The 13,712-nt window shown below is 44.9% G+C and overlaps 1 protein-coding gene across 1 annotated transcript in view; it reads right to left on the minus strand.

The window, feature by feature from the left end:
- Window positions 1-8,785, minus strand: part of SLC39A14 (solute carrier family 39 member 14) — a 90,425-nt gene extending 81,640 nt beyond the window's left edge. Inside the window, exon 1 of the mRNA XM_068274690.1 lies at window positions 8,599-8,785. The gene's annotated coding sequence lies outside the window, so the exon portion shown is untranslated. The remainder of the gene's footprint in view (window positions 1-8,598) is intronic.
- Between the last annotated feature and the right edge of the window lie 4,927 nt (window positions 8,786-13,712).

The raw sequence follows: 13,712 nt of genomic DNA on the forward strand, positions 1-13,712 counted from the left end.
TAAATGAATGAATTCCCGGGCGGCAATGTGACAGATGAAGTCGGCTCTGGCTCCTCCTTCTGCCCCTCTCCTATGCAGCTTTGGTAGCCGGGAGACATGTGTGGGTCCCCCAGAGTCGTTCGTAGCGGCAGGGAATCCTGACACGCGTTCCTCTGCAGAGCGGGTGCTGGCAGAAGCTTCCCTGCCGCTACAAATGACTCTGGGGACACGAGTGTCCCCGGCTGCCACAGCTGCATAGGAGAGGGGCAGGGGAGGAGGTGGAGCCAAAGAGCCGGTTTCATCTGTCACATTGCTGCCCGGGAATTATTTCATTTATGCCGTCGGGAATCTTGATTTCACACATTGGGCTTGATTCACAAAGCCGTGCTAACTCATAGCACAGTCACGCTAGCGTTTTGCGTACGTTATAATATGCGTAACGGTTTTCGGGTGAAAATTCGTGTTAGGGCGTGAAAATTCACGATTGCGCGTGAAAATTCGCAATTGCACATGAAAACCGTTATGCGCGTTATAACGTGCACAAAAACGCTAGCGCGATCGTGCTATGAGTTAGTACGGCTTTGTGAATCAAACCCATTGGCCGCAGTGAGACAGCCACCTAATTCATTTATGCAGCTGGAAATGTTCATTTCTCACATTGGCTTCAGTGTGATGGCCACTTTGCATTTTGACCGGCTAGACCCCGAAGTGGCCAGACTTCTGGCTGTAACATATACACTTTTCCTGAGTGTGTAACTCCCTGGATGACAAAATACGTAAGTACCAAAATAGGTTTCTTACAGCCATTACCTACTACTGTAGTGTAGAAGCTGTGAGTAAAGTTTTAAAGTGCACTTTACAGAGGAACTGCAGTGAACATAAAATCATGAATAAAATTGAATAATTTTTTTTTTTCAAAATTCATTTATAAACTATTTAGTCAGTGTTTACCCATTGTAAAATCTTTCCTCATCCTGATTTACATTCTGAAATTTACCACTGGTGGTGACATCTTAAAGGGGCTCTGTATATCATTAAAAAAACAAAAACTGACACTTACCTGGGGCTTCAATCGGCCCCCTGCAGCTGTCATGTCCCATGCTGTCCTCCTACGATCTTCCGTTCCCCACCGCCGGTCCTGATCCAATTATTCCTCTGTCACAGGCCGCGGGCGTGTCTTCAGGAAAACCTCGTACTTTACGAGAAAACCTCGTACTGTGCCTGCGCAGTAAGCTCCCGGAGACGTGAGCGGGAGCGAGCACTATTCCTCTAGTAAGACAAATAATTGACCGGTGCCAGCGGAGGGGAAGAGAGGATCGTAGGAGGACGGCATGGGACATGACAACTGGAGAGGGCCGATAGAAGCCCCAGGTAAGTGTTAGTTTTTGTTTTTTTAATGATCCACAGAGCCCCTTTAAGTTCTGCCAGGTGATCTGTACGGCATGTTCAGTACTGAGGGCGCATTTCCACTTGAGTGGAAACCGCAGCGAATCCGCAGAGTTTCCCCGCAGGCGGATAGTGCGGGGAAACTCTGCCATAGGGTGCAATGGTAATGCCGGCCAAATCGCTACCGCTAGCGATTCGGCCAGCTTTTCCATCCGAATTGGCGCGGGAGGCTGCGGATCCCATAGCCATGCATGGCACGGCTGATGGGATTCGTGTGCTTTCCCCGCAGACCCAGAAGAGCCGGCTCGCGTCTCGCAGACGCGCGCCGCTCTAGTAGAATCGCGCCCTGAGAGTTCTATGCACAGAGGGAGATATTGCTTGCTTGGCAGTTACACCCCAATATCAGCCACACAGACCAACCTGATGATCTATTTGAGAAAAGGTAAAGATAAAGATTTCTCATGGGAAAGGGGGTAACGGCTACTGATTGGAATGAAGTTCAATCCTCGGTTAGGGTCCTTCCACACGGGCAATTGATCTGTGTGTTCACCAAGCAGTTTTCAAGCAGCAGTGAGCATTTATCAGGCAGCAACATGCAGTTGAGAAAGGTTGATGGGCAATTTACTGCCTATCTACTGCCCGTGTGAAAGAGCCCTTAGGCCTCCTTTCCACGAACTGTTGATAGGCAGTGAAATGCCTCTCAAACTCTCTCAACTGCTTACTGCTGCCTGGTAACTGCTTGTTGCTGCATGATAACTGCTTACTTCTGCCTGGTAACTGCTTGATGAGCACACAGCTCAACAGTCCATGGAAAGGAGGCCTTAGGCCTCTTTTCTACTGACAGCTGATAGGCAGGGAAATGCCTCTCTAAGGCCTCTTTTCCATGAACTGTTGAGCTGTGTTCTCAGCAAGCAGTTGCCAGGCAGCAGTGAGCAGTTACCAGGCAGCAGCAAGCAGTTACCAGGCAGCAGTGAGCAGTTACCAGGCAGCAGCAAGCAGTTGTTAGAGTTTGAGAGGCATTTCACTGCCTGTAAACAGTTAGTGGAAAAGAGGCCTAACTCTCACAACTGCTTGCTGCTGCCTGGTAACTGCTTGCTGAGCACACAGTTCAACTGCCTGTGGAAAAGAGGCCTAAAGAAGAACTTTACGGCCTCTTTTCCATAGACAGTTGAACTGTGTGCTCAGCAAGTAGTTACCAGGCAGCAGTGAGCAGTTACCAGGCAGCAGTGAGCAGTTACCAGGCAGCAGTGAGCAGTTACCAGGCAGCAGTGAGCAGTTGTGAGAGTTTGAGAGGCATTTCACTGCCTAGAAACAGTTCGTGGAAAAGAGGCCTTAACCCCCCTGGCGGTATGAAAAATTCCGCCAGGGGGCAGCGCAGCAGTTTTTTTTATTTATTTATTTTTTTAAATCATGTAGCGAGCCCAGGGCTCGCTACATGATAGCCGCTGCTCAGCGGCATCCCCCCGCCCGCTTCGATCGCCTTCGGCGATCTCCGATCAGGAAATCCCGTTCAAAGAACGGGACTTCCTGGAGGGCTTCCCCCGTCGCCATGGCGACGGGGCGGGATGACGTTACCGACGTCGAGACGTCATTGGGAGTCCCGATCCACCCCTCGGTGCTGCCTGGCACTGATTGGCCAGGCAGCGCAGGGGTCTGGGGGGGCGCGCGCCGCAACAGATAGCGGCGATCAGGCGCGGGCCGGCGGCGATCAGTGTGCTGGCGCAGCTAGCAAAGTGCTAGCTGCGTCCAGCAAAAAAAAAATTATGTAAATCGGCCCAGCAGGGCCTGAGCGGCACCCTCCGGCGGCTTACCCCGTGTCCAGCACGGGGTTACCGCTAAGGAGGTTAAGCAGGCCAGGAAAAAAAATATTGGATTTATATAGCTCCAATATATTACGCATGGCTGGCCAATAAATAAGGGTTAACTATTTATAGGTAGCAGTAGAGCATTGTACCGTGTTAGCCATCAATAAAAGCAACACGTTTTGAATCAGGATGATACCATTTATTGCCTAATTTAAAAATAAAAAAGTAAGACTCTGGATCCCATAGTGCCATCCCTGTCCTCTCCATCCCACTGTTCCACCACTGTCCCCTGTTGAATGTAAGCACCTTTGGGAGTCCTTGTGCAGGCTTCGTAAATACTTGTGTCTCCGAATCTTTCTGAAGATGAGTGTATCTATACTATACACATGCAAGTCTGGGTTCACACATGTGCAGTACAGATGTTCCCATCTTATCAGAATGCGATTGGAATTCTGTGAAGAGCCTCTCAAACTCTCACAACTGCTTGCTGCTGTCTGCTCACTGCTGCCTGGTAACTGCTTGCTGAGCACACAGTTCAACTGCCTGTGGAAATAATCCCTTAGGGCCGGTTTCGATTACAAAGTGATGCGAATGCGGCTACCTAGCTGCATCGTATCACTTCTGCCGCCGGCCGCATCCCTTCCGCATCTCCTGATGCAGAAGTCAATTGAGGAGATGGGACGTGGCTGCGGGCGGATGCGGCCGTGCGAGAATCTGCAGCATGCTGCAGATTCTTGGATCGCTCCGCTCCGCACAACATGCACGCAGTGGAAACTCTTCCATTGCCGTGCATGTGTTTCAGCACACCTGCAGTGCAATGCAGCTATGTAGCCGCATCGCACCACTCCTAGTGGAAACGGGACCTAAGGCCTCTTTTCCACGAGCAGTTGAACTGTGTGCTCAGCAAGCAGTTATCAGGCAGCAGCGGGCAGTTATCAGGCAGCAGTGGGCAGTTACCAGGCAGAAGTGAGCAGTTACCAGGCAGCAGCAAGCAGTTGTGACAGTTTGAGAGGCATTTCACTGCCTAGTATCAACTGCACATGGAAAAGAGGCCTTAGGAATCATTTATTGTAATTTCCTTCCTGCTGGTGGTAGTATTGAGTTGGACAACCCTGGACTTCCACCATCCACCAGCAGGTGGCCTGTTGCTATTGTGCTTAAGGACTTGTGGTTTCCTCAAGGAGTGGTGAAACATATTCTTTCCTATAATATTTTGCAACTTGCCGTACAGACTGTGCTTAACTGCGCATGCACCCCTTCTTTTATTTTTCCCGGCTGTAAATGTGTGCACTGTGCAACCGCCTGGGTTTATTTCCTCCAGGGGGGTTATTAGTTGCCCCCCAACAGGGGGCGGGATTATTACTTGAGGGGGGGATTATTAGTTGGCAAGGAAGGGGGGGGGGGTTATTAGTTTCCTCTGGAGGGAATTATTAGTTACCCACCGGGGGGGGTGGGGGGTACGTGTTATAACTACCCTCTGGTGGAGCTTATTATTTGCCCACCAGGGGGGTTATTAGTTCTCTCCAGGGGGGTTATTAGTTACCCAGCAGAGGAGGGTTCTGTGTGAGAAAAGGGTTGGGTTGCATTTTCTGATAGTATTAGCTTGAAGTCAATGGTTAGGTTACTCTTTCTGATTGTAAGAGCTGTAACTTATTGCAACCAGTTGCAAAATCTTATAAAAGGCTCTATTCATAAAACATTTGCAGTAAAAAAAATCTTGGAGGGAAAACACCGCATCGGTATTTTACACTTTTGTGTGCTAATTCATATAAATGTTTACACTTGCGAAAATAGGTCAGGTTCCCTTTAAGCTGGCCATAAACGTATAGATTTCCACCCAGTGTGCCAAAACAGTCGATTCCTTTCTGAAGGAATCGATTCCTACCACACACAGCACATCGATTTTTTTTTTCAATACATTCCAGCAGTAGCAGGGAGATTCCCTGCTACTGCTGGAATGTATTGAAAAAAAAATAGATTATTGAAAATCGATCAAAACGCAGCATTGCACTGTTTGATGCAGCGCAATGCTATGGCCCATCGATCATCAGCCACTCCTGCTCAGCCTCTAATTGGCCTAAATTTTCCATCCTGTCCGATCGATACTTATGGTGCATTTTGGTCAAAATCATTTCCCAAAAACTCTTTGCCAATGAAAGTGGGTGGGCTTTCATTTAATGGGTGGGCTTTTCACCTAATCGCACCCATTAGTGATATTGCGATTAGGATTAATCACAATTGCAGGACATGTAGCATTTTGAGCACATTTGTGCTCAATGCAAAGTATAAAAGCTCTGCATAAACTGCTTCTCAGAACAATTATGCAGCGCCTTGGGTTGCCAAGCGATCGCGGTTCAAATACTCACCCGGTGTATGGATCTCCTTCTTCCGGCTGTAGCCCCGCCGCCTAAAGGAAAACGTCACAGACGCTTCTCTGGTTGGTCCTAGAGAAGCACCTGTGACCTCTTCTTTTAGGGGGCAGGGCTACGGAGAGAAGGACGCCTGATAAGTATTAAAAAAAAAAAAAAATCAGAAGCGCTGTACAGTTTACTGCATTGAGAATTAGCAATCGCAAACACCCTAGGAATTGCTGCAAACAGCGCTGTGGGGATTTTTAAGCACTGCAGCGATTCCTAGTGGGTTCCTAGCCTTATTGCGCATTATATCCTTGCTTCAGTGTCTGTATCGCTGCACACTGTGGTCATCTCCTGTACCTCTGTTCAGGTTTGTAAGAACCACCAGAGCTGCACTGTGCATTAGATGCACTGTCTGCTCTGGTTGTCAAGCTTTCACACATTGCAGTGTGAACAGAACCTGTTTGCAAGCGGCTAAAGGCCCCTACACACGACATACATTTGTCTGTAGTTGTGAGGCAGTGACAAACAGACAAGAGACAACAGCACATTTATGGCAGCGACAATTCGAGTTCCCGACAGTTGTACACACGTGACAACAGAAAGAGTGAAGACACGACAGAAGCTGTCTGCCACAGACTACGTATAGTAGTAGTACTATGGTAGCGACTCTGCTGTCTGTAGAAGACTTTCGTACACACCACAGGACACCAACAGACTAAGCGACGGTTTGTGAGACAAAAGTCACAAGAGATTCACCAGATGAATCGCTCAAACATGGCTGTGTCTGCAGACAGTCTGCTGACAGTCTTTGTCTCTTGCTGTGTCCACACTCAAGGTGCGTACACACATGCGACTATAGTCGTTTGTAACGATCGTTCCCCGATCTTTACCAACGACGATCGTTACAAAAAACGAACCACTGACTATTAAGGCAAACGACGAACGAGCCAAATCGCTACAAAAGAAAGTTCTGTCTCGGCGGATTTTAACCAACGACTATCGTTTGCAAAAGTAGTACATCGTTGGAAATGGTCGTTCGTACTAGGCTTGACATGCGCATTTCACTATTTCTCTGTGAAACTTCTCATTTTTATGCGCAGGCGCAATAGTTGCTTTACGTGATGTAACGTTCGTTCTAACGATCAGATCGTTACACACCTTTTAAAACTATCTTTACTTAGGTCGTTCTTTCATCAATTAAAAGTTCGTTCGTCGTTCTCAACGAACGATCGTTGTCGCATGTGTGTACGTAGCATAACAAACCGTCGCTCAACACTTGTCTGTACAGACATTTGTATGCTGTGTGTATGGGCTTTAAGAGATGTTTTATTGATGAGGTATGTAGGCATCTCCTACGAGACAACTTAGGAGAAGAGTAGTATTGCAATAGCATTAGCCTGCTGTCACTCACCTAAAACAACGTCAAGGGATTATTTGTGTGCATAGCTTTACAAGATGTAATAAGATACTGTGCTGCATAGACCCAAGAGGTAAGAGAAGTCACATGCTCTATAGACTAGGTTTGTCAAAATATTAAATGTGACTCTGTTATGAGTACTTGAGCTTGGCACTGCTAAATTTACTAATTTTACATTTTAGAAAGTGATAGATTATATATAAACAAAACATAACTGAAAGACCACTGTCCAGAAAAACGTAATAAAAAATAAATGACATGTACATATAAAATGCATATTAGGCCTAAATTGAAATGCACTATAAATTATGGTACTTTTTTCCTGTATTGCTGTTCCTTACAGGAGGTATTATTAATCTGACAGTTCTAAATGGCTTTTGGATTAGTATAATCTCCTGATGGTAATTTCTCAAAGTTTCCTTATTCTATACAAAAGCACTCCCCGGAAAGGCCTTGTACAAAGATGCCAGCCTACCTACTCGCGGCACACTATTCTGGCAAGATGGAAACTTATGCTACGTACACACATGCGACAACGATCGTTCGTTGAGGACGACGAACTAACTTTTAATTGATGAAAGAACGACCTAAGTAAAGTTAGTTTTAAAACGTGTGTAACGATCTGATCGTTAGAACGAACGTTACATCACGTAAAGCAACTATTGCGCCTGCGCATAAAAATGAGAAGTTTCACGGAGAAATAGTGAAATGCGCATGTCAAGCCTAGTACGATCGACCGTTTGCAACGATGAACTACTTTTGCAAACGATCGTCGTTGGTTGAAATCCGCCGAGACAGAGCTTTCTTTTTGTAGCTATTTGGCTCGTTCGTCGTTTGCCTTAATAGTCGGTGGTTCGTTTTTTTGTAACGATCGTCGTTGGTAAAGATCGGGGAACGATCGTTACAAACGACTATACTCGCATGTGTGTACGCACCTTTACACTGCCATCCAGGGGGTGCTTGTGAAAATAAAGAAAATCTTGAGCATCCCCCATAAGGAGTTAGACTTATCTAAAGCCTGTCAGAGCAGTCAGATGTATACAAGGTACTGCAAGTGACATATGTACACAAACACATGTATCTTAAATTGTACCCTTTTATCGTGATAGTGGTCCTTTAAAGGACATATAAAGTCTAATTCAAAAAATGAGTTGAACTTACCTGTGGCTTCTGTCAGCCCCCTTGAGTCCTCCTGTGCCCACGACGCCAGTCCAAGTCCGACCAGCAGCAGCTACCCCTGCTAAGCTGGCCAGCCACGAGCGCCTCCTCATTGCGCTCCAGCGGCCAGGAGCGTTCTATGCATGCGCAATACGCGATAATCACTGCACAGAGCACTCTCGACAGTGGGAGAGCGGTCAAGGTGCTTGCTGCTCGGTCCTGTGCATGTGCAGAAGCTACAGACTGACCAGCTTTGCAGGGTTCGCTGGAAGGACCGCCGTCGTGGGCAGAGGAGGACTCCAGGGGGCTGCAAGAAGCCCCTCGTAAGTTCAACTAATTTTTTTATTTAGACTTAAGTCTCCCTTTAAGTACAGTTAATCAAAAGCAATAGGTAATGCTTGGGAATCATTTATACCCGACCTACCAATAAAAGTATATTCAACAACCTTATATATCTTGATAATCTTGATAAGATAGGCTTTAAGTAAATACATACCAAAACAATGTTTAGATGACTCGATCACACGCCACTGCTAGGGTGCCGGCCTCTGTCTGCCGCTCTGGCAAGCCCTGTGTGTCCTTGTAGAAGTACCAGCCTGCACTGTCACAGGCTACAGCAGTTACCCGTGCTTGAGAAATCCTCACACTGAATGCTGGCAGAAGTGCCCGATTATGTATGAGGTGTTTGCTGTGCAATAACAGCGCTCACCACTATGGACGATTACATTATAGAGATCATACTGGGCTCAGCCTTCTAATTATCATTAATAGCTGTCATTAAAGGTCTTATTAATACACTGGGCTGTTTGTGTCTTATGCAATCAGCCATTACCCTGTGTTTACACATGTGCATATAGAATGAAATTACCAAAGGCTGAAGTCATTATAAAGACAAGGGACAAAGCATTCTGTGCACTGGAATGTAGTTCATTTCTCTGATGTGAATTTGTACTTTGCCTCTGGAATCAGACGCTACCAGTAGTGATGATCATACCGAGTAGCTACTCTGAATCGAAATTGAAATGAGATTGGGCTGCCCGTGGCTGAGGAGGGGGGGTGTAACCTACCCAATGTGTCCGCCTTAGACAATGCGTTCCACTCCATGCCCCACGTCACTCCCATGCTTCCTTCCAACTCGGAAGAAGGAAGCAAGGCGGACACATTGGGTAAATTAATCCCCCCTCGGCCACGGGCAGCCCGATCTCATTTAAATGTAAATTCAGAGTAGCTACATACTTGTAGCTTGTTGGCATGATCACCACTAGCTGCCAATATATCCTTAGTTAGGAGTTAAAACTGAAAATAGGAAACTCGCTTCAGGTTAGATACATACCTAAGTATAGCTCTGCACACCATAGAGCCTTCCCGGTCCTCTCTCCGTGCCTTTGGTCCACCACTGCCCCTATTGCATCTACGCACCTTCAGGACTTGCATCCCTGAGTGCTTCCAAAGAAGTCCATACTGTGTGTATGCCAGCCTGAACTCTCTCGTCTTTGGAAGTACTCTATAAAGGTGGGTATCTATTTTTTTTCTGGGCACTCCTGTGATTCCTGGCCGGGCTGGAACGCATCTGCCCCCTGCACACCGCACTTGCGGTCTTCAGAGCCATGTTAACACAGCCGCACGGCCCCCAAACTTCTGGGGCACCGCTGGCGTGCACACCCCCATATCCCAGGCATGCCTGACGGGATCCAGAGCACTAGCCCCAGATCCCTCAGCCTCAAACCCACTAGCAGCCTTTTCTAAGCACTACTGATTTGAAAAGCTCTTGTAATGCAATGCTATGGGGGTTTTTATAAGATCACATCCCTCAAGTGGGATCACACCCATAGAATTACATTAGCAAGAGCTTTTTAATTCACAGGTGCTTAGAAATGGCTTAGTATCATACTGCTAGTGGGTTCCAGGCATTAGGGTTCAAACCCACTAGCATCCTTTTCTAAGCACTAGTGATTTGAAAAGCTCTTGCTAATGCAATGCTATGGGGATTTTTATAAAATCTCATCGCTCAAGAGGGATCACACCCATAGCATTAGATTTTCAAGAGCTTTTCAAATTAGAAGCGCTTAGTAACATACTGCTAGGGCTGGTGCACACCGAGCGGCTTTTTGGGCGTTTTCAGATCCGCTTGCGGCTGCGGATCTGCTTGGTCAATGTATCTCAATGGGGTGGTGCACACCAGAGCGGCAGGCGTTTTGCAGAAACGAAAAATGCCTGGGTGAGGCATTTTTTGGATTTCGGATGCGTTTCTGCCCCAATGTTAAGTATAGGAAAAACGCAAACCGCTCTGAAAAACGCCTGTTCAGAGCGGTTTTGCAGGCGTTTTTGTTACAGAAGCTGTTCAGTAACAGCTTTACTGTAACAATATATGAAATCTACTATACTGAAAACCGCAGCAGCAATCCGCAAAACGCTAGCAAAACGCCTCATAAAAATAAAAAAAAGCGTTTAAAAATCTGCTAGCGTTTTGCGGATCTGCTAGCGGGTTTTGGTGTGCACCAGCCCCACAAGAGCTTTTTAAACGCTAGAGATTTTAAAAACTCTTGCTAATGCAATGCTACGGGGGATTTTTGTAAAATCACATCGCACATAGGATAACATTAGCAGGGGCTTTTAAAATCATAAAGCGCTCAGAAAAGATCTTCTGATGTGCACCAGCCCTAAGATTGCCTAGGGCCTGATGGATGTACTTTGTTCCGGTCTGTACCCTCTACAAGTACTCTTACCAAGGAGTCAGGAGTAGTTTTGATCTCTATTTAACAGCTACTCTACAGCAATATTCTAAGTTAAGTTAAAATACCTCTCTGGTGTAAATAAAATTAAAAAAAAAACAGAGGTACGCTAATGCTTAAAAGTTAGTGTTCCAACACATTGGGCTCTATTCACAAAACTTCTCATACATGACTTATTTATCACCTAATTAATAACAAAATAACATTTCAGCACATTTACAAGCAAAATAATCACTCAAAGTAAGTGGTTCCTGATTAACTTAATTTCAATATTATTTTTCTCACATTAATTATATTATATTTTTGTTCTTTGTGAGCAAACACAAGGCGGAATATTGAAATCTCGATGGGACCCAGAGGCATGTCATGTGCACAATTTTCCAGCATCACCTCCCCCATAGAGTAGCTCCCCCCACCGCTCTCCGCCTCCCTAGCTTTCTCCAATCAGAAGCTAAGCCAGGACCCAGGAGTACTTCCTGGGTCCTGGCTTAGCTTCTGATTAGAGGATACTAGTGAGGCGGAGAGCGGTGGGGGGAGCTACGCTATAGGGGAGGTGATGCCGGAAAAATTGACATGCTGCAAGGTAAACATCAGGCTAGCGACAAGCAGATTGTAGATAGCCTGGCGATATTTTCAGGGGGACTGCAGACTGCAGGGGGGACTAGCGGTGGCAATAGAGAAACACAGAGGCATGTCATTGTGCACATGGCATGCCTCTGTGTCCCATTAAGATTTCAATATTCTGCCTCGGGTTCTCTTTAAAAGTGTAACATAGAGAAGGTGAAAACAGAGGAGATCAGGTGAAAAAGCTGTGTGAATCATGCCATTGTCTGTTTAATATGATTCACTGGAAGCCCGTATCAGCTAGGTGCCGATGCATAGATATGCCCCCTTGCAGAAAATGGCTCTGGCCTTTTCTATATCAGATACACTATAGCAAAGGTGTGCCAAGAAATGTGTCGCATTTTGGAGGTTTTGTTTTTTAAATGATAGTTAAAAGTCTTTTCCTGAAATTGACTTTTTGGGTCAGTATACCGGTATGTCCACTACTACCTTCTTTTTTAAACCATTTTTTATATATTTTATACTTGTTGGCACATGTTACATTCATTTTGTTGCAGATTGCCCATCCTTGGTAGAGGAGGTGTCACCCTTATCTTATTTTTTTTACCCCAAGTGGAATCAGGTTTATTTTTTGTTTGTTTTACACACATATAATGTTGATTGTCGAGTTCTTCTATTCCTATGTAGCATGAGAGCTTGCCTACGCAATAGTAGTGTTCAAAATCTGTTCACCCGCATAATACATGGAAGTGGTAAAAATGGCCACTCAGAATTGGATGTGTATGCACCCTTAGGGCCCTATCACACCAAAAAGCCTTTTGCAGGTCGTTTTCGTTTTTTTAAAAGGGCTTCCATTAAAATCGCAGTAAAATGTGATTTTTCGTTAAAAAAAGCGATTGCGGCTATTTTGCTATGATTTTACCGTGATTTTTATGTAAGTCAATAAAAGCATTTTTGAAAAAGAAAACAACCCACAAAATGCTTTTTGGTTTGTCAGGGCCCTATTTTTGCTATACCTGAAGTGAACTCTGACATAGGAAAAGGAATGTAGATTTCCATCCCTATAACTGGCTATTCAGAAAACCAAAAAAAAAAAATTACCCTCTTTGACTTCTACTTATAGCTTTCTGAGACACTACCTGTTGTTAACTGCAGTTAATATATAAAGGAGTATGTTTACCTTCAGTAATTGCTTGGGATTTTTATCTATACTGCCTTTTTTCGGCTGTGGCCATACAGTTATCTCAGCGGTTATCTCAGTAGTGCATCTGTCACTTTGGTAGAGCTGTTATCGTTAATAATGAATAAGGTAAGTAATGAACAAGTTTTTATTGTATGTTATACCAGAATGTTATTCTGCTTTCAAATGTTTATTGACTCCTATGTGATCTTTATAAACATCTAACTGTCCAAATTGGTGCAAATTTTAGACTGATATATTTCAGTACCTGTTTAACCACTTTACCCCCCACAGTACGAATTTCTCCGTCCCTTTTTTCCCTCCTAAAAAACCAAGGGACGGAGAAATCCGTACCTTCCGCGCTACCGCCGATGTCCGCGCTCCCGACGCTCGTGCGCGCCGCCGCCCGCTCGCCCGGAGATCAATGAACGGTAAAATCCATTCCCGTTTGTTGATCTAAGCCCCTGCAATGATCCGCTGCTTCTATTACAAACAGCGCGATCATTGTGATTTTCCCAGCCTCGTACTGCTTCCTGTAAGCTTCCTTCCGGACGCTTACAGGTCGCATGTAAACAAACTCACTGTGGCTATCTTGTGGCCAAATAGTAAAACTACACCCTAAAGCATTTTACATAAACAAATACATTAGTTTTCCACAATAAATTAACTCATTACCTCCCACACTCCCCAATTTTTTTTTTGTAATAAAAAAAATAAATATATATATATATATATATATACAATAAAAAAAACATAAATAGTGACCTTAGGGACTGAACTTTTTAAATATTTATGTCAAGAGGGTATAACACTGTAACTTTATAAACTACGGGCTTGTAATTAGGGATGGATGCAAAACTGAAAAAAATGCACCTTTACTTCCAAATAAAATATTGGCGCCAAACATTGTGATAGGGACATAATTTAAACGGTTTTATAACCGGGACAAATGGGCAAATACATTTCATGGGTTTTAAAAACAGTAGCATGCATTATTTAAAAACTATCATGGCCGAAAAAAAATATTTTTTCCCACATTTTTTCCTATTTTCCTATTAAAACACATTTAGAATAAAATAATACTTGGCATAATGTCCCACCTAAAGAATGCCTAATTGGTGGCGAAAAAAACAA

The sequence above is a fragment of the Hyperolius riggenbachi genome, chromosome 3, assembly GCF_040937935.1.
Source record: "Hyperolius riggenbachi isolate aHypRig1 chromosome 3, aHypRig1.pri, whole genome shotgun sequence".
Taxonomy (NCBI): domain Eukaryota; kingdom Metazoa; phylum Chordata; class Amphibia; order Anura; family Hyperoliidae; genus Hyperolius; species Hyperolius riggenbachi.